This window comes from Triticum urartu, chromosome 2A (genome assembly GCF_056163025.1).
Source record: "Triticum urartu cultivar PI428250 chromosome 2A, HENAU_Tu73, whole genome shotgun sequence".
Lineage (NCBI taxonomy): Eukaryota > Viridiplantae > Streptophyta > Magnoliopsida > Poales > Poaceae > Triticum > Triticum urartu.
Window position 1 is genome coordinate 670,955,351 of NC_141874.1, and position 20,901 is coordinate 670,976,251.

At 44.8% G+C, this 20,901-nt stretch overlaps 1 long non-coding RNA gene across 1 annotated transcript; it reads left to right on the forward strand.

Moving 5' to 3' along the window:
• Positions 1 to 6,308: 6,308 nt before the first annotated feature.
• LOC147986587 (uncharacterized) lies at positions 6,309 to 7,492 on the forward strand. The gene is made up of 2 exons (XR_015615222.1): positions 6,309 to 6,819; positions 7,095 to 7,492. It is a non-coding gene; the product is annotated as an uncharacterized LOC147986587 (long non-coding RNA).
• Positions 7,493 to 20,901: the final 13,409 nt, after the last annotated feature.

Sequence of the window (20,901 nt, forward strand, 5' to 3'; positions counted from 1 at the left end):
CCTAAGGTGTTTGGTCTTTATAACATATACCGGGCTAAACAATGCCCTTTGTAAGAAACCCCATGTGTCCAGGTATGTGGAAAATCCTGGCGTGGCCACATGCCAATAACGCCGGCATCCCTCTCGGTTGTGTGGAGTATCCGGAGGATGTGAGCAACAAGAGACAGTAAAAAAGGTTTACGCAGGGTCTTAATCTAAAAAGAAACCTTTGGGCGGGTCCCTGCTGCACGTCTGCGCCTGTGTCTCCGTTGTGCCTTGTCCTGGACGGGTGTAGCACGATTGTCACCTGCAAAAGGAAAAGAACTTAGGTGAAGGTTGCTGTGCCAAAAGGAAGAATGAATTATCAAAATTCCAGAGAGGCCTAGTTGAGCCGGGCTGGCCCTGATTACACGCGGGAAGCCCCTGGTGTCGTTTATGAGGGTTCAAAAACCAATCTCATGCATGTATGATGGAACGCCGGACTCGTCTAACCGTGTTCGTGGTCTTGACGACTTGCCATTTTTCTGGTTGGTGAGGCCATCTAGTGTGCGGCTGTTAGAGCCGCCGCGTTCTCTTTCGTACGTAAGGAACGGTTGGTGTTTCCGCTAACTGTAATGACGCCTCGTGGACCGGGCATCTTGAGCTTGAGAAAGGCATAATGGGGTATTGCGTTAAAACGAGCAAAAGCCGCCCTTCCGAGTAGTGCTTGAAAATCACTTCGGAATGGAGCGATGTGAAAAGTTAACGTTTCACTTCGTAAGTTATGGGGAGAATCGAATACCACCTCTAGTGGTAGAGAGCCCGTGTAGTGGGCCTCCTGGCCTGGTATTACTCCCTTGAAGGTAGTATTACTATGTCTTATTTGTGTCGGGTCTATCCCCATTTTGCGGACTATGTCCTGATATATAAGATTTAGATCACTGCCGCCGTCCATGAGGACCCTTGTGAAATGGTACCCATTTATTATTGGGTCTAACACCAAGGCCGTCAGTCCTTCGCACCGGATATGCGTGTCGTGATCCCTACGATCAAAAGTGATCGGGCAGGCCAACCAGGGGTTGGACCTAGGGGTGACGGGCTCTATGGCGCGTGTGCATCGGAGTGCATGATTGCTTCTCCGCTTTGTCACCTGGATCACATTTACTATTTTAACCTCCGGTGGGAACTTTTTTTGTCCTCCGGCGCTTTGCTGGCGAGGTTCATCCTCGTCTTCGCTTGGTGTCTCTTCCCCTTTGTGTTCGGCGTTTAGCTTACCAGCCTGCTTGAAGACCCAACATTCTTTGTGGGTATGATTTGCAGGTTTGTCTGGGGTGCCATGAATCTGATAGAGTTTGTTAAGAATTTTGTTTAGGCCAGATTGTCCTTCTCTGCTGCCTTTGAAAGGCCTTTTCCGCTGACCTGGTCGGGAGCCCCTGAATCCGGCGTTTACCGCCGTATTATCTGGGCTACATTCTTTATTTCAATGCTTGTTTTTGTTGCATCGTGGTTTACCATTGCCATCCCTTACTTCGGATATGCTTGGGTCGCTGGTGCCGCTACGGGCCAACCAACTGTCCTCGAACGCACAAAACCGGGTCATGAGGCTTGTTAGGGCTGCCATTGTTCTCAGTTTTTCTTGACCGAGGTGTCTGGCGAGCCATTCTTCTCGGATGCTGTGTTTAAAAGATGCTAAGGCTTCGGCGTCCGGACAGTCGACTATTTGGTTCTTCTTGGTGAGGAACCTGTTCCAAAGCTTTCGGGCAGACTCTCCGGACTGTTGGATTATATGACTTAAATCGTCTACATCCGGAGGTCGGACATAAGTCCCTTGAAAATTGGCCCGGAAAGCGTCCTCGAGCTCCTCCCAACTTCCAATTGAGTTTTCGGGGAGGCTTTTCAGCCAGTGCCTAGTTGTCCCTTTAAGATTAAGGGGCAAGTATTTAATGACATGGAGATCGTCTCCACGAGCCATATGAATATGGAGGATGAAGTCCTCTATCCAGACTCCAGGGTCTGTGGTTCCGTCGTACGCCTCTATGTTCACCGGTTTGAATCCCTCTGGGAATTCGTGATCCAGCTCCTCATCAGTGAAACATAGTGGGTGTGCGGCACCCCTGTATTGGGATGCGCCATAGTGTTTGGATGGTTGTAGTATTCGGTGTTGGTTGTGTACCATAGCGCGCTTCCTAGATCCATAGATAGATCTGGTCGCGCCGGATTTTTGATGCAAGTTCTCACGTAGAACGTGTGTTGACTTATGCGTGACTTTGTTAGCCGCTCTATCGCATTCACAGGGTGGTGGATCCAGCCGGTTGGCCGTATCACTTTTCAGCTGTATGGGCTCTAAGGCCTCATCATCGAATTCCGATAATAGCTTGCGTTTTGGATAGCTATTTGGATGGTAACTTCCACCATACTTTGTTACTTTGTTCCACTTGCTGTTGAGCGTATCTTGTGCGACCTTGAGCCTTTGCTTCTGTTTCTTCAGGCTTCTCGCTGTGGCAGTAAGCCTTATGCAGAGGTTCTCTTGCTCCAAGTGTGTTTCCGGGATGATGGGTGCATCTTCATCCGGACTTATTTCTTCCCTAGACGGGGATTGGTGAGGCTTATCTTCGGCCTCATCATGTTCAGACGTCGGATCCGTACTATGTTTGCAGTTTGCATCTTGATCATTTGCTGCCACCGGGGTGGTGCAGTTGTCATCTCTTCCAGAGTTGCGTGGACTATTATTATCGCTGTTTTTGCTATGGCGGGACTTAGAGCGGCGCCGCTGACGTCGGCTCTTGGGTTACTTCTTGGAGGGGTCATCCTCCGCTTTTTCGTCACCATTGGCTTCGTTGGGGGTGTCCACCATGTATACGTCATGTGATGAAGTAACGGTCCAGCGCCCTGTGGGCGGTGGTTCCGGTTCGTCTCCTGCATCGTCGTCCATACCGTTGATGTCTTTGGAGTCGAAGTCGAGCATGTCGGTTAAGTCGTAGACAGTGACTACTAAGTGGGTGGTGGGTAGGCAGCGAATTTCTTCATCGTCCACATCCCATTCTAGCCAGACATAGTTCGGCCAGGGTTCTCCTCACAGGGAAAGAAACCTTAATGAATTCAGCACATCTCCGAAAGGTGAGTGCTAAAAGATATCCGTGGAGGTGAACTCCATGATCGGCGCCCGGTCAGACTCGACGGGCACGGATATGAGCGGTTCGGAGTCCATGGCTGAAGATGAAATCAGTGGTTCAACGACACTGCTCTCGTAAGGGGTGAAGTTAGTATCCGGCTCTATCGCCACTGAGAGTGCGGCCTCCATGGTGGGGTCCATCCCTCCGCTCTCGGATGGCATGACTTGCTCCGGATTTAAGGTCGGAGTAGCTGCAGATGCGATCTCCCGAACATTGTCCGACGGTAGAGTTACGTCTTGCTCGTCATGACTGCCGGCGCGTCCGGCATGGGTTCGAATCCGTCGAAGATCAAGTCTCCGCGGATATCGGCCGTGTAGTTCAAGTTTCCAAATCTGACCTGATGGCCAGGGGCGGAGCTCTCAATCTGCTCCAGATGGCCAAGCGAGTTGGCCCGTAGTGCAAAGCCACCGAATATGAAGATCTGTCCGAGGAGGAAAGCCTCACCCTGGACCGCATCGCTAGCGATGATCGAAGGAGCCATCAAGCCTTATGGTGACGACACAGTGGAACTCTCAATGAAAGCACCAATGTCGGTGTCAAAACTGGCGGATCTCGGGTAGGGGGTCCCGAACTATGCGTCTAAGGCGGATGGTAACAGGAGGCAGGGGACGTGATTTTTACCCAGGTTCGGGCCCTCTTGATGGAGGTAAAACCCTACATCCTGCTTGATTGTTCTTGATGATATGAGTATTACAAGAGTTGATCTACCACGAGATCAGAGAGGCTAAACCCTAGAAGCTAGCCTATGGTATGATTGTATGTCGTCCGACGGACTAAAACCCTCCGGTTTATATAGAAACTGGAGGGGGCTAGGGTAACACAAGGTCGGTTACATAGGAGGAGATATCCATATCCGTATTGCCTAGCTTGCCTTCCACGCCAAGTAGAGTCCCATCCGGACACGGGACGAAGTCTTCAATCTTGTATCTTCATAGTCCAACAGTCCGGCCAAAGGATATAGTCCAGCTGTCCAGAGACCCCCTAATCCAGGACTCCCACAGGGGTTAATACATATATATGAATGAAACTCAACAGAAATGATGGTGTAATAAAATGAAATTATGAATATTATTGCTTACGCACTTCAAATTGTCTTTTAGAGTAGCCCCTCTTATATTTGCAAGTCGCGTTGTAGATGAACTCGCACATGTAGTATCCACATAAATCATTCCCTTGTTCCTGCCACAAGCACTTTACGAGAAATAGAGGTCAATCAAACTGATAATGAAGCATTTATAAATGGCATTGATGAAAGTAGCTAGAATCAACGGGATCGAGATGCGCAGAACTAGCTAGCTAGTACTACTTACTTTCGGGTATGTCCATCGCAGCTCCCCCGGCAGTCCCGGAGCTTGTGCAGTGAATACTTTCCAAACCCTGCGAGACAAAGAAAACAATTACTTGATATCAGGAAATGAACAAAAAGTTGCTGATATAGTGCGATAATGATCGATTGAACTTACTTCTTGAGCATTTTAGTCATGTCCGCATAGGTCTCGGGAGATTTTCATCTCGAGTCTAAGACGGTTACTAGTCCCTGCTCAAGCTTAATCTCCAGGAGAATATATTGGAAGCTGCCCATGCATGCATAACTCATCAATTACATTACTGTAACCTCACTCGAGTAATAAGGGAAACCGAATATGCAAAACAATTACTCGAAGTTGTAAGGAAAGAGTATTTTATCTTTGTTTTGATTTACTATCAATGATTTCAGCAAGTTGGCCTCATCATCATCGGCCTTCTTTTCAACCTCAAATTTATCTATGAGATTTGTGTTAACGAACCCAATATCATACATTTCTACTTTTCTGCACTCGACGATCTTCATTCTGCATAATATAGTGAGGATAATCATATATACATGCAATGAAAGAGCTGAGCTATATATAGAGACTTAATGACAGAAGTAGTACTTACAGACAACAGAAAGTGACCGTTAATTTATCGAGGGCCTTTTGATTGAACCACTGGAAGAACTCCTCAAATGGAACAGTAAACAAATCAATTCCAACAAGGTCATGCTCCTCTTTAACTCTCAGATACAAAGTATTCGTCCCCCGAGACTCTCTGCAGGTTTTCATGTACCAATCATGGAATCTTCGCACCATCGTTGTTAGAGATCTTTCATCTTTGACGAGAGGCTTCCCGTACTCGTATTTGTGGTCGTCCACCTCCAAGAAATCATAATGTACATCGTCGGGCAGGTAATCTCCAAGATTGCTATAACCGGGCACCATCCCCGGATCATTAGCGACGATATTGCTAGACACCTTGAGCGGGGGCACGATTGGTCCGCTTGTTCGCAGAGCTGGGTAATTTTTTTTCCACCTCGTCGTTCTGCTAACCTTCGATCACTAATAGTATTTCCAGACCGCTCCGCTTCGATATATACCTTTGCAGTAATGTGCTCATAGTTGTTTTTCGGCGGAGACCTTGGTGCTTTCCTCAGGGCATCGAGCGTGCGCTTTGCTTTCACCCGGTCTACCTTCTCCTCCGGAGGTGGATGTCTCTTTGCTTTCACCCCTTCAAAGAAGTCATTCACTTATTTTTCCACGATCCTCGCGTTTTCTTCCATGGTCCTCTCGCATGGTAACTTCTCTAGAGGCTTGAGAGGTGGACCGAGTCTGTATTGCCTGCCTCTGGCTGTACTGCTAGACGCCGGAGGAGACGGAGCGGTTGCGGCTGTCTTCTTTCGTGCTTGCTTACGAGGCGGAGGAGAAGGACTACGACACGCCGGACCAGCCAGGGTGGCGGCGGGTCTCTTCCGCCCTTACTGGCGAGGCGGAGAAGGAGGAGGCTGGTGGCTGCTCGGGCGCGCCGGCGCAAGCGGAGAAGAAGGCACAGTGCCGCCACGCGCCGGAGAAGGAGGCTGGTAGCTGGTCGGGTGCCACTACACCACAACACTTGTTTAGGGGCAATTAACTGCCGGGAAAAATACCCGTTCAAGGGCAAACGAACTGCTGGCACATTAGCGTCTGCCGGCACAATCATCTTAGGACAAAGAAACTGCCGGGAGAACTTGAGCAACACCGGCCCACCCACTGCCGGTAAAATTTAGGGCTCATAATCTGCCGGGACATCTAGAAAACGGCCCATATACTGTCAGGATCGTGTTTGGCGAGACAAAAAACAATCGGGCCTAGGCGTGCGCTAGCGAGAAAAAAGCGCGCGGGTGATGAAACTTTAGGCCCACAGGAACTTAGACGCGCCGGCCCTCAAAACGAAAAAAAACCTGACCACATCTCGCCTCCCCCCAATCCACTCCCAAATCGAGCCCTACACCATTACCGCCACCGCCGCCCCAAAGCCTCAGATCCCGCCGCCGCCGCTGTCGCCCCCAACCGCCGTCGCCGCCGTAGCCCCCAACCGCCGTCGCCCCCAGCCGCCGCCGCTGCCGTAGCCCTCCGCCCAGAGCACCGACGCCGTTGCCCCCCACCACCGCAGCTCCTCCGCCGCCCCAACCACACCCCACTGCCGCGCCCTCCACCCGGACCACTACCGCGCCATCGCTTCCAACCACGCTCCAGAGCAACGCCGTCGCCCCCAAGCAATCTGCCGATGACCATCCTCCTCCGCCGTCGTCCCTTGCCACCATCCTCCTCCGCAGACTTCCTCCCCCGAGCACGCCCTCCACACAAGCTCAACAGAGCACCAAGGAGGTCCTCAAGATAAGCTTGCTGCTGTTGTATGTGATTGTTGTAACATCTTCCTATTAATATTTGTACAGACTTTGCACATTATATTTTGATGAGAAGCAAGATAAGCTTGATACTGTTAGGATGATAAAAAAGGGACATGTGGATGTCCAGGAAATGTTCTCTACTATATAAGATTACTCTAGAGATGTTACTGGTTGCTCTATATTTTAGAATATATGTAGCTGTTGTATGTGATTGTTGTGACATCTTCCTTGAGTTCTGAATGCAACTGATGCATGTAACATCTTCCAATCTATTGCAGGTTTCCAATGGTACACAAGTTCACTATGGTTTGGAAGTGTTATGGTACACAAGTTCACAAGAGGATGCTAATAGACTAGAATGCAAAAGGCCAAAAGACAATATTAATATAACTCTAACAGGAAGATCTTCAAGCTGTTGAATATTTGGAATACCTACAATTGAGTTGGTGGACTGATAATTTCATATGTCTAGTTTGTTGAACCTTGAGACTTCATATGCTCATTTTGGTTGGCACACATCTAGAAACATATGTAAACCTCCTCTTGTGGCACTACTTTATTTTGGTTGTGCGGCAAACATATATATGTACTCTTTTGTGGCACAACCTCCTTATATATATATGGTCGTTAATGTTTATCAAATGAACTTTAAGGTCTTCGATGAGGCCTACATGTACTTTGATAGAAGTGCGTGTATAAATTGTGTGACATTTCCTGATTGCCTAGACATATAATGAATGGATGTTACACAATATGGATGCCTAGAACATTTGCTAGTGAAATCAATGGGTGGCACAATAACTGCCGGGTAAACATGCTCATACCAGAAGTTGGACTGCCGGCAATTATAGTTTCACGTGGTATGCCCAATCTGCCGGGAGAAAATGGACTGCCGGAAAATACAGGAGTAAGGGCAGAAAAACTGCCGGGAGAAGTTTATCTGCCGGGACAAGGAATCCCCAGCAGCCGTTCTCGTGGCAGTTCTATCTGCCGGGAGAACTACTGTCCCGGCAGTTTAACTGCCCTTTAAAGAAACTTCTCCCGGCAGTTTTCCTGTCATTACATCAGTGTTGTGGTGTAGTGTGCACCGACGCAGGCGGAGAAGGACGCGGAGTGCCGCCACACGCCGGAGAAGGAGGTTGAGTGCCCTGATCACTCGCCGGAGGAGGAGGCAGTGGAGGAGGCGGAGTGCCCTGACTCGCCGGAGGAGGAGGCGGAGGCGTCCAGTTCGGAAGTTTGATGAGCTCCTTCTGCCATAGGCATGGAGTCTTCAGAGCAGAACCCAGCCGAGTCTCCCTGTCACCCGTAGGGTGGTCAAGCTGGAGGTCCTCAAATCCTTCTGTGATTTCATCGACCATCACCCTAGCATATCCTTCTGGAATCGGCCGTCAGTGAAAATTTGCCCCAGGTTCAGGACGTGCAACAGAGCCAACAGCTGCCTTGAATTTCATATTCATCCATTGTGTCATAAGGTGGCAATTGTGAGACTCCGTGATTAAGTCCACGGGGTAGCTAGAAGGATCCGTGAAGACAGGGTCCTAAAGCAGCTCCGTGGAAGCCACGTTGCTTCTCCGCTGAGATGGCGGGGTAGCTTCGGTGTAGCAGCTTCGGCAGGTCGTGTGTTGCGGGCCTCGTCTCGTTCCTCTAGCGCTTGTACCCTTGCGTGCAGTGCCTGTAGTTGGGTCAGCTCCTTTTTCTTCTTCCTCCTGGCATTTGTAACCGCCTGCGTCGGGAAATCTAGCCTTCCATGAAGGGAGCCTAGCGTGCCTCGTGTCCATCCAGGGTGCTCAGGATTCCCGAGGGCCTTTGTGAGCTCGTCGTTCTCTCTGTCCGGAACGAACGTCCCTTGCTGCGCCTTTTCGATATACTCCTGAAGCTTCACGATGGGTGTGTTCAGCTGCTCGTTGGTCCAAACGCACTTCCCTGTTACAAGATCCAATTTTCCCCCAACTCCGAAGAACCAAGTCCTGCAACGGTTTGGTCAGCGTCGCGTCTCTGGTTCGATCCCTTTAGCAATGAGGTCATTCTCAGCCTTGTCCCACAACGGCCGCGCTTTCAGGTAGTCACCTGACCCCGTGCGATGGTGATGCTTCTTCTTTGCAGCATTTTTCTTATTTGTTGCTGACATCTTCGCTGCTGTCTCATGTTTCTTTTTGGTGACAAATGCGGGCCACTGATCTTTGATCTTCTCAAATCGGCCGATGAATTCCGGAGTCTTGTCTTGGTCGACAAACGATGATTTCAGCTCATTCTTCCACCTCCTGAATAGCTCAGCCATCTTCTTAAGAGCATAAGCCTTGATCATTGGCTTTTTAACTGGATTCTCCGGATCCTCCATTGGCGGGAAGGTGAAATTTTCCTGCAGCGCGGTCCAAAGATCATCTTTCTGCCTATCGCTGACATAAGACACCTGAGAGTCTTTGTCCTTAGGCTTCCACCATTGCTCGATGCTGATCGGAATCATGTCCCTAACTAGAACCCTGCACTGAGCATTAAATTTTTGCTTGGTCCGGAGGGGTTCAATCGGTTGGCCATTGCGATCAATTTTGACGATCGTGTACCTTTCATTTGTGCGCAACTTTCTCTTCATGCCTCGTCTCGTTATCGAAGTGTTGCCCGATCCGGAGGGCTAGAAAAGAAGAAAAAGAAGAGAGTTAATATGTGTACATACCAAAAACAATTAATGCATCAATTAGCTATAGTCAACACATGCTTAATTAATATATATATATATACCTCGCCGGACTCCGTTCGGTCACCGGAGCCGTCAGCACGGTGTCCTTCCCACTCCGTTCGATCACCGGAGCCGTCATCACGGTGTCCTTCCTCCTCCATTGTTTGATCATCATTGGCGTAGCCTGCTTCTTCATCCTGTGTTTCCAGACCATCGGTGCATGTGACGTTGAGAAACGACAAGACGGCATCACTTCCGTGTGCGATTATCTCCCCCAACACCGCTTCTTGTGCTTCGTCTCGGGGGTGCGGATCTATAGTTTCTGCAAATATTTACAACATGGAAATTATTATTCAAACATGACAGATGGATATATTAGTGGCAAACGTTGAACTAGCTAGCTAAGCACAATAAGGAATCATATTAGTGGCCTGGCCTCGACGCTTCTCTAATGTTTGGGGTGGCCTCGACGACAAGGCGCTTTTAACTTGGTAAATTTGGGTGGCCTCAAGAGAGTTTGTCGATCGGGTAGGTGCGCGGCGAGAGGGGGTAGGAGACCGACATCATTTTTTTCTAGGGTTTGGGTGTCCTCGAGAGTTTTGGTCGAGCGAGAGGGCCGGGGGGGGGGGGGGGGTGCTCCCTGGTATAAGTTATCACGGTCGAGAGGGGATATATCGACAACGACAACATACGACGACCCCTCGACCCCTCGGCGACCCTCGACCCTCTACCCTAGCTAGTCCCCGCCCCTCACCCCTCAAACCCTCGGCGACCCCTCCCCCCCCCCTCATGTCGAAGTTATCGGGGACGGGGTATATCGACAACGACATACCCGATAAAAAATAAGAAGACGAAGAAGAAAAAAAGAGGAGAAGAAGAAAGGAATAAAGGAGAAGATCGAAGAAAAAAAGAAGAAAAAAAGAGGAGAAGAAGAAATTTCTATTTTCTCTTCTTCTCCTCTCTTTTCCCCCTTTTTCCTCTTCTTATTTATTTCTCCTCTTCTTCCTCTCCTCTTCTTCTCCTTTTTCTTTTCCTTCATCCTGAACTAAACATAAACTAAAATAATCCTAAAACTAAACGAAGTTATCGGGAGGGGGTATATCGACAATGAAGAAAAAAAAGAAGAAAAAAAGAGGAGAAGAAGAAAGGAATAGAGGAGAAGAAGAGAAAATAGATTTCTATTTTCTCTTCTTCTCCTCTATTCCTTTCTTCTTCTCCTCTTCTTTTTCTTATTTTTTCCTCTTCTTATTTATTTCTCCTCTTCTTATCCTTTCTTCCTCTTCTTATTTTCCTTTTTCCTCTCATTCTTTTTCTTCTTCTTTCCTTTCCTAGCTAGATATATAGAATTTTCTAAAAATGTAACTTTTGCATATATAAAACTTTTTCTTCTTCTTCTTCTTCCTTTTTTCCTTCTATTCCTTCTTCCTAAATATATGTAACTTCTCTAAAAATGAAACTAACCTAAAATTAATGTACTAAATCAGAGAACATATATAGATAAAACTTTTCTAAAAATCTAACTTTTGCATATATGAACATATATACACAGATAACATACATACATATATACATTTTTATAAAAACTTTCTATATATGAACATAAAAAACATTTTTGACATCTAAATTTCTTTTATGAACAACTAAAAACATCTGAAAACATCTAAACAAATAGCATATATATATATAATAAAAAATATAAAGGAAAGCTCTAGGGGCCGGGCAGGGCATGGCGGCGCCTGCGCCGACGGGGCAGGGCAGGGGCGCAGGTGCGCGAGGAGCGGTGCCGGCGTTGGGGCGGGCGCACGCAAGAGCACGTGGAGCGGCAGGTGTGCTCACAGGGGGTGGCAGGGCACGGCGGCCGGCGTCGGGGCAGTTGGCATCGAGGGCGTCGGCGAAGTTGGGCGGCGTCCGGCGACGTCGGGGCGGCGTCAGGCGGCGTCGGGGTGGAGGACGGGCGGCGGGCGGTGTCGGACGGCGTCGGCGGTGTCGGGGCAGGGTGCGGCGTCGGCGACGAGAGGAGCGGCCTGGCGGCATCGGGGGCGAATGGGAGCAGTTGGGCAAATTTTTCTAAGTATGGGCTTATATAGTCACACCTTTCATCCCGGTTCATAGCACCAACCGGGACCAATACCACCTTTGGTCCCGGTTGGTGCTACGAACCGGGACCAAAGGTCTCTTTTCAGCAGCCCAAAGGGCGGGAAGGGGAGGCCTTTGGTCCCGGTTGGTGGCACCAACCGGTTCTACCAAAGGGGGGCAATCATACCTTCCACCAACCGGTACGAATTCCCCCCTTTGGTACCGGTTGGTGCCACCAACCGGGACCAAAGGCCCCGTGCTCCCCGTGGCCAAAACTTTAGTCCCACCTCGCTAGTTGAGAGGGGCGCGGAGTGGTTTATAAGCCCCACTGCCGCACCCTTCTCGAGCTCCTCTTGATTGCAGGCTTACGAGCCTAATTGTCACCGCTATGCCTGATGGGCCTACTGGGCCTTCTGCGGGCCTGAATCCTGGCCCATGGTGGGGTTTCTAGTTGTATTCAGGCCGTGGTGGCCGAGTAGTTGGCACTTTTTTTATTTTTTTGTTGCTTTATTTATTTTATTTTGTTTCTACTTACAACAAAAAACCTTACTGTTGCTTTTTTTATTTATTTTATTAAAGTTTATTTATTTTACTTTTATAAAGTTTATTTTGTTTCTACTTCTTTATTTTATAAAAGTTTATTTTATTTTATTTTGTTTCTACTTATTTATTGTATTAAATTTTAATTTGTTTTATTTTGTTTGTACTTATTTATTTTATTAAAGTTTATTTTATTTTATTTTATTTTGTTTCTACTTATTTATTTTATTAAATTTTAATTTATTTAATTTTGTTTCTACTTTTTATTAAAGTTTATTTTGTTTCTTTCTGCTTTTCATGTTTTGAACAGAAAATACTTTCATAATTTCAGTGGCATGAATTTTATATAATTTTAGTTTAAAAAATACTAGAGGTTTATAAAAGCTTTTTAGTTCATTCCTTTTGCTATTAGAGTTTTATAAAAGTTTTTTAGTTAATTTTCTTTTTCCATGGTATCATCATTTTATCCACATAGCATGTGCAAGAAATTAGAGAGGGTTACGGCAAAAACTGGATGCACTTCGTGTACAAAACGGACAATCTCTTTCTAAGTATGAGGGTTTCATACGAAAACTCGTCTGTTACAAAGGGATTTCATTTTTTGAACTTATTTGAAATCCAGAGTTTTTCTGTGTTCAAAATGCACCATTCAAAGCCACATCGTCAATTTTCAACCCTTTCCGACTTCATTTGTTATTTTTCATGCATTTACTGATTATTTTGAGTTATAAGACCCTGAAATTGAAAAGCACTACAAATGAACTCTGAAAAGGTAGAAAGTTGGCATGGTATCATCATTTCACCCACATAGCATGTGCAAGAAAGTAGATAGGCTTACGGCAAAAACTGGATGCACTTCGTGTACAAAATGCACAATCTCTTTTGAAGTATCAGGGTTTTATACGAAAACTCGTCTGTTACAAAGGGATTTCATTTTTTTGAACTTATTTGAACTCCATACTTTTTCTGTGTGCAAAATGCACCATTCAAAGCCACATCATCAATTTTCAACCCTTTCTGACTTCATTTGTTATTTTTCATACATTTACTGATTATTTTGAGTTATAAGACCCTGAAATTGAAAAGCACTACAAATGAACTCTGAAAAGGTTAAAAGTTGGCATGGTATCATAATTTCACCCACATAGCATGTGCAAGAAAGTATATAGGCTTACAGCAAAAACTGGATGCACTTCGTGTACAAAATGCACAATCTCTTTTGAAGTATCAGGGTTTCATACGAAAACTCGTCTGTTACAAAGGGATTTCATTTTTTTGAACTTTTTGAACTCCATACTTTTTCTGTGTTACAAATGCAACATTCAAAGCCACATCATCAATTTTCAACCCTTTCTGACTTTATTTGTTATTTTTCATGCATTTACTGATTATTTTGAGCTATAAGACCCTGAAATTGAAAAGCACTACAAATGAACTCTGAGAAGGTTGAAAGTTGGCATGGTATCATCATTTCACCCACATAGCATGTGCAAGAAAGTAGAGAGGCTTACGACAAAAACTGGATGCACCTCGTGTATAAAATGCACCATTCAAAGCTACATCATTAATTTAGTACATATAGCTCTCATGGATAGATAAGTGACCAAATTAATAGAAGTTCATCATCACATTAAAAACAAAGTACATACATAGTTCTCATTGAACAACATATAGCTCTCCAGATCTACTAGTTAAACGATACATTGAAACTATGTGAAACCTTTCAATGCAACAATAAATGCGATCATAATCACAACCAAGGTAATAAATTGATCCAACGGCATAATGATACCAAGCCTCGGTATGAATGGCATATTTTCTAATCTTTCTCATCTTCAACCGCATTGCATCCATCTTGATCTTGTGATCATCGACGACATCCACAACATGCAACTCCAATATCATCTTCTCCTCCTCAATTTTTTTTATTTTTTCCTTCAAGTAATTGTTTTCTTCTTCAACTAAATTTAACCTCTCGACAATAGGGTCGGTTGGAATTTCCGGTTCAACTACCTCCTGCATAAATAAAATCTATCTCAACTTGATGGGCATAATTGTCATAAACAATAAATGAACCAAATAGTTATAAAAGATAATATATACCACATCCGAATCATAGCCAGGACGAGGGCCGACGGGGGCGGATACCAAAACCATCGCACTATATAAGCACAAGAAATAATAAAAGTAAGAAAATTAGACAAGTATCTATCTAAAGTAAGAGTTTTTTTCTTCCAGAAGAAGATAAGAGGCTCACCACAGTGGTGCAGGCGACGAGATCGGTGCAGGCGATCGACGACAGTGAAGACGTGGACGGGACGTGACAGACCGCTAAACCTAGACAAATCTCGGGGAAAATGGAGCTTGGAGGTCGAGTTTCGAGAGGATAAATCTTAACTAGCGTGGCTTGGGCATTTCATCAAACACCTCGTGTGCATAGGAGGTGAGCTAGAGCACCCAAATGCCCTCTCCTCGCCGGCCAGAAAAAACTGAGCACTGTGGAGTGCTCTGCTGCAGTGACGGGGTATATATAGGCAACTCATTTGTCCTGGTTCATGGCTGGAACCGGTACTAAAGCCCAACCTTCTGTCCCGGTTCGAGCCAAGAATCGGGACCAATGTTTGTGGGCCAGGAGCGAGGCCCATTGGTCCCGGTTCGTGCCTGGAACCGGGATAAATGGGTCCATACGAATCGGGACCAATGCCCACGAGGCCCCGGCCGGCCCCCTGGGCTCACGAACCGGGATGAATGCATCCATTGGTCCCAGTTCGTGGAAGAACCGGGACTAATGGGCTGGCCAGGCCCGAACGAAAGCCCCCTTTTCTACTAGTGTACCAAGAATAATTGGACAAGATGGATTGCAATCAACATCAAGAACAATAAAATATATGGGCAAATAATTCCTATTTGCAAGAATAAGAACATCATTAATTCTTCCTATAGTCTTTTTAATAGTAGAATCCGCCAAGTACAAATTCAAAGAACATTCTTCAATATCGGTAAGACCAAGCACATCACATAAAGATTTCAGAATTATAGAAATACTATCAACCGAGTCACATAAAGCAAAACATTCATAATTTTAAATCTTGAATTTGATAGTAAGTTCCCACTCATCATGCAATTTTCTAGTAATTGAAACTTCTAATTCCAAATTTTCTTCCAAAGCTTTCATCAAAGCATCAACAATATGTTTAGTAAAAGCTTTATTTTGTTCATAAGCATGGGGTGAATTCATCATGGATTGCAACAAATAAATATAGTCAATCACAAAGCAACTATCATAATTAAAGTCTTTGTAATCCAAAAGAGTGGGCACATCACTAGTTAAAGTCTTGATGTCTTCAAACCCACTTTTATCGATTTTCTCAACAATATTTTCACCCTCCGAATTATCGAGACGCCTTATAGCTAAAGTTGACTCTTCTCTAGTTCCTTTATCATCAATTTTAATTTTACTAAACAAGGAATCAATAGAATAACCACCAATCATTTTAAGATATTCATCACTTTTATGAAAGCAATCACTAGAAAACGCTTTTTTCTGAAAATTCTCTTCTAGCTCTAAGCATAGAGGTTCTTTTCTTACATTCGTCCATAGAAACATAAATATCTTTAATTGATTCCTCAACCTTAGGCACAATAATTTTCATCTTGAGATTTTCCACATCATGAGAAATTCTATCAACACTTCTAGACAAATCATCAATCTTATTCAACTTTTCTTCCATTGTAGCATTGAAAACTTTTTGAGTGTTGATAAATTCTTCAATATTATTCTCAAGATCAGAGGTGTTCCTATTATTATTATAAGAAGCATTACCATAGGAATTACCATAATTATTAGAGGAATTACTAGGAAAAGGCCTAGGATTAAAATTTACCTCTATAAGCATTGCTACTGAAATTGTTTCCTGAGATAAAATTCACATCTACGGCATCACTATTTTTCTCAATCAAAGTAGAAAAAGGCACATCATTAAAATCAATAGGAGCAATTTTATTAGCAACCAATTTCATAAGAGCATCAACTTTTTCACTCAAAGAAGAAATTTCTTCAATCGAATTAACTGTTTTACTAGTAGGAGCTCTTTCAGTATGCCATTGTGAATAATTTTCCATGATATTATCACGAAATTTTGTGGCTTCACCCAAAGTAATTTCCATAAAAGTACCACCCATGGCGGAATCTAACAGATTATGAGAAACAAAATTCAACCCCGCATAAATTTTTTGTATGATCATCCAAAGATTGAACCCATGAGTTGGGCAATTCCTTAGCATCATTTTCATCCTTTCCCAAGATTGTGCAACATGCTCATGTTCAAGTTGCTTGAAATTCATGATCTGGGTTCTAAGGGAAATAATTTTTGCGGGTGGAAAACATTTAGTAATAAAAGCATCCTTGCACTTATCCCAAGAATCGATACTATTGCGAGGCAAAGAAAAAAAAACCAAACTTTTGATGTTCATAACATCATTGTCCACATCTTTTTTCTTTTCCATATCGCATAATTTCACGAATGTGTTAAGATGGGATGCGGCATCCTCATTAGGAGTATTGGAAAATTGATCTTTCATAACAAGATTCAGCAAACTGGTATTAATATCACAAGACTCCGCACTAGTGGCGAGAGGAGCACTCGGAGTGCCAATAATATCATTGTTGTTGGTATTGGAGAAATCACACAATTTGGTGTTCTCTTGAGTCATTGTGACTACGCAACAAGATTGCACTCAAAAACAGATCCAGAAAGAAAATGGCGAATCATAAAGAGGGCAAATAAAACGCTAAGGTGAAGTGGGGGAGAGGAAAACTGTAACATCCAAAATTTCAATTTGGAATGTTATACATAGTCATCCATGCATATCATATTTTATTTGCATTTCGTCTCGCGATCCTCGAAATCCTAAGCAACTCAAGGACCCTCGGAGAGAGTTAGGGATTTCCCCGGTTTTGATATTTGATTTTTATCAAATCTGAACGAGGATTTTGGTTTTAATTATTTTTCTCTCCGAAAATATTTCATATTAAAATATATGAGAGGAGATAATATGACTTCTCCAAGATAATTGAAATATAGGAGGAAAAATATTAAAATAAAATATTTGTTTTATTTGGATTTTATTGCAATTTTTGTTTGCATTAGAAAAATTGCACATTTTCAAAGTTGCATTTTAGGGCCAAGAAAATGTTCATCTCATTCTAAATATTTTATTTAAACGATAAAAATTTATTTTGGCATTTTTAGATTTTTATTTATTTTTCTAGGATTTTATTTCTGTCGGTGGAATTATTTAAAAAAAAGTTCACGCGCCCGACTGGGCCTAAGGCCCAGCCGAGCCAGGCCGGCCCGCAGCCGCCGTCGGCTCCCCGCGCGCGCGCCGCCCCGCCGTCGCTCGGACGAGGAGTCCGAGCCGGACTCCGCCGCAAGCCGCCGCCCCACATCATTCTTAATTAATATTGTTGGGATGTTAATCACTTTAATTGGGATTGGGTTGGAGGAACCTTCTCAATGTTGTTCAACTACCATGATAGTAAAATTAAAAATCTATTCCTTTGTTGTGGGGAAAAATTGGCTTTTCGCAAAAACTATAACCATAGAGCTTTCCAGCAGCCAAATATGCATGTAGTGATAGCATTATTCAGTTCTTGCTCTACTGTGTTATTTTGCCAGCATATTCCATGTGCTGTACCGTTTTCGGGCTGCAACGTATTATGTTGCAGACTTTTCAGACGAGGAGTAAGGTTCGTTAGGTCGTTGCCGTGCAGCTCAGCTATGTCGTTTGAGTTAATGGACTCACTTTATCTTCCAAGCCTTCCGGTGTTATCGTATTAGATGGCCTTAAGCCATATTATTGTAATAAGTTCTCTTTTGAGACATTCGATGTAATAAGTGTGTGATTGCCACTCTGTTATAAATCCTTCGAGTACTGTGTGTGTCAGCATTACCGATCCAGGGATGACACTGAAGCACAAAGACTTGGCCATCTGAGGTTGGGTCGCTACAAGATGGTATTAGAGCACACGCTGAGTGTAGGACACGACCACTAAGATAAACCCTAGGTCACACTTCTCTACTCATTTCTGACTCCTCTCCATTTTCTACTCTTTAGGATGATGGAGATGAAGAACAAGTTTGCACAACCAGATGAAGACACACCTTTTGGACGCCACTTGAAGGAAGTCACTAGGTACTTGAACATTGGAATACCAAGCTTCACCGGAACATACAACGCCACTTTACCTGAAGAGGAGCGCTGGATGGTTCAAGTACAAGTTCCAGGAAGAACCTTCTCGCCAACTTCTAAACCCATAGAGTTTTCTTTTGAAGCACCCACCTGGAGCCTAGGAAAGAGCATGGCAGCCCACATTACCATGGGACGCATTGGAGAAGTCTACAACAGGGAGCTTAAGGACACTATCTACCAAATATGTGGACGCCGATACGAGCAATGGGAAGTAATCAGCACCAGGAAGGATAGATCCATTGCAGCTTTCATCCAGGAGTTAAACTAGCACATTCGATGTCAGGAGAACCAGATGTGCGCAGACATGATGGACTTGAAGAAGGCGAAGACTAGAATCATCGAGCTTGATGAAGAACTCAAGTTTACATGCGATGGATATGAGGAGGAAATCAATACCTACTGGAGAAGAATGACGACCTAGTCAAGAAGATCGGAGTATTCATGGGAGGACCGGCACCAATAGAAGAAGAAGAACCCAAGGAGATACACCCCGAGGACTACATCATCATCGACGACACCGATTCCGATCCTAGTGATGATGATTTTGAAGACGAGGCTGGAGCAGACATCATGGAGTCTTCCACCGATCAAAATTTCTAGATGACCACCAAATATTAGTAGTATTCCCCCATGTAATTAGCAATAGATGAGCACTTTGCGATAGTCCTAGACCGTTTGTATGCCCTTGCTTGATTGACTGAGTGAAATTTTTGTGTTTATCTCATGTGCATATGGGTAGTGTTTTCTCATTAGACCCTTTTTCTATTCTGATCTCTTCCATCTAAACCCATCACATGCCTCCGAGACGTGACACCGGTTTTGCTTTCCCACCGGAGCTCACCCAGTTGATCCAGCAGTAGAATACTTTGATGCAATTGCTAGTCCAGAACCAGGGCAATAACAACAACAACAACAACAACCCACCACCAGTGGACAACCTAGCCTGTTTTCTAAGGTTACAACCGCCGGTGTTTTCCAGTAGCATCGAGCCAATAGTTGCTGATGATTGGCTACGCCGTATTGGAAGGGAGTTGACCACTGCGGGATGCACTGATGCTGAGAAGGCGCGTTTTGCTGCACATCAGTTGGATGGACCAGCAGCATCATGGTGAGAGAATTACACATCCACTTTTCCCATAGCCAACGTCACTTGGGACCAGTTTCAGCAAGCTTTCCGCATGAGCCATGTCTCAACTGGACCTATGCAGATGAAGAAGCAGGAGTTCCGCAACCTACGCCAGGGGAACCGTACTGTGGCTCAGTACATGGATGATTTTAGCAAGTTATCACGCTATGCCCCTGATGATGTGGCCACAGATGCCGCGAAGCAGGAGAAGTTTATGGAAGGGTTGAATGATGAGATGAGCATGAAGTTGATGGTAGCAACCTTCAACAACTACCAGGAGTTGGTAGATAAGGCTCTCATGATTGAAGGGAAGCAGCAGCAAACTGAGAGCCGCAAGAGAAAGTATGGACAAGGGAAGTATAACTCAGGAGCTCAGCTGAAGCCTCGCCTAACCCCGAATTCGGGAGGACTTGTTCATAACCATGGAGGTCACAACCACACTGGAGGAGGATCTCATAACCACAATGGTTCTAAGAATGGGAATGGTAATGGAGCCAACAATAATCAGAACCGCCCCAATCCAGCCACACCCGCCAAAAGAGATCTAAGTCACGTTACTTGTTTCAAGTGTGGGAAGACTGGACACTACGCCATGGAGTGCCCTGAAGGAAAGAATGGAAATGGAAATGGGAGCGCCGGGAAGAAACCCAATCCATTCAACAAAGGACAAGTGAACCATGTTAACGTGGAGGAGGTTGAAGAGCAGCCGGACACGGTAATAGGTAAGTTTCTGGTTAAGTCATTTACCGCTCTTGTTCTTTTCGATACTGGTGCATCACATTCATACATATCAAGGGGATTTGTGGATAAGTTTAAACTACCAACCCAAACCCTTAGGACCCCTCGGTTAGTAAGCTCACCCGGAGAAGAATACATGGCTAGCCGATGGTGCGACCAGGTACCCTTAACCATTGGCACACATGTTTTTCTGTCCGACCTAATTATCTTGGAGTCACGAGGATTGGATGTGATATTAGGTATGGACTGGATGTTAAAATTTGGAGGAAGTATTGACTATGCTAGTAAGTCAATTTATCTTACCACCCCGGAGGGAAAAAGGATTAAGTATGTGTCTAGGCATGTGCCTAGGAGGAGCCAAGTGAGTGCCCTTACGGGAGTTGTTCAGGAGGATGTGCCTGTATTAAAGGATTATCCGGATGTTTTTCCAAGGAGTTACCAGGCATGCCACCGGATAGAGACATTGAGTTTTTGATAGAGCTGTTGCCAGGAACAGGACCAATATCCAAGAGACCCTATGGGATGCCCGCAAATGATCTGGTGGAAATCAAGAAACAGATCAAGGAGTTATTGGAGAAAGGATATATTCGAAGAAGTTCATCACCTTGGGGAGCCCCTGTGCTTTTGGTTGAGGAGAAGGATAAATCCCTAAGGATGGTTGTTGATTATTGAGCCTTGA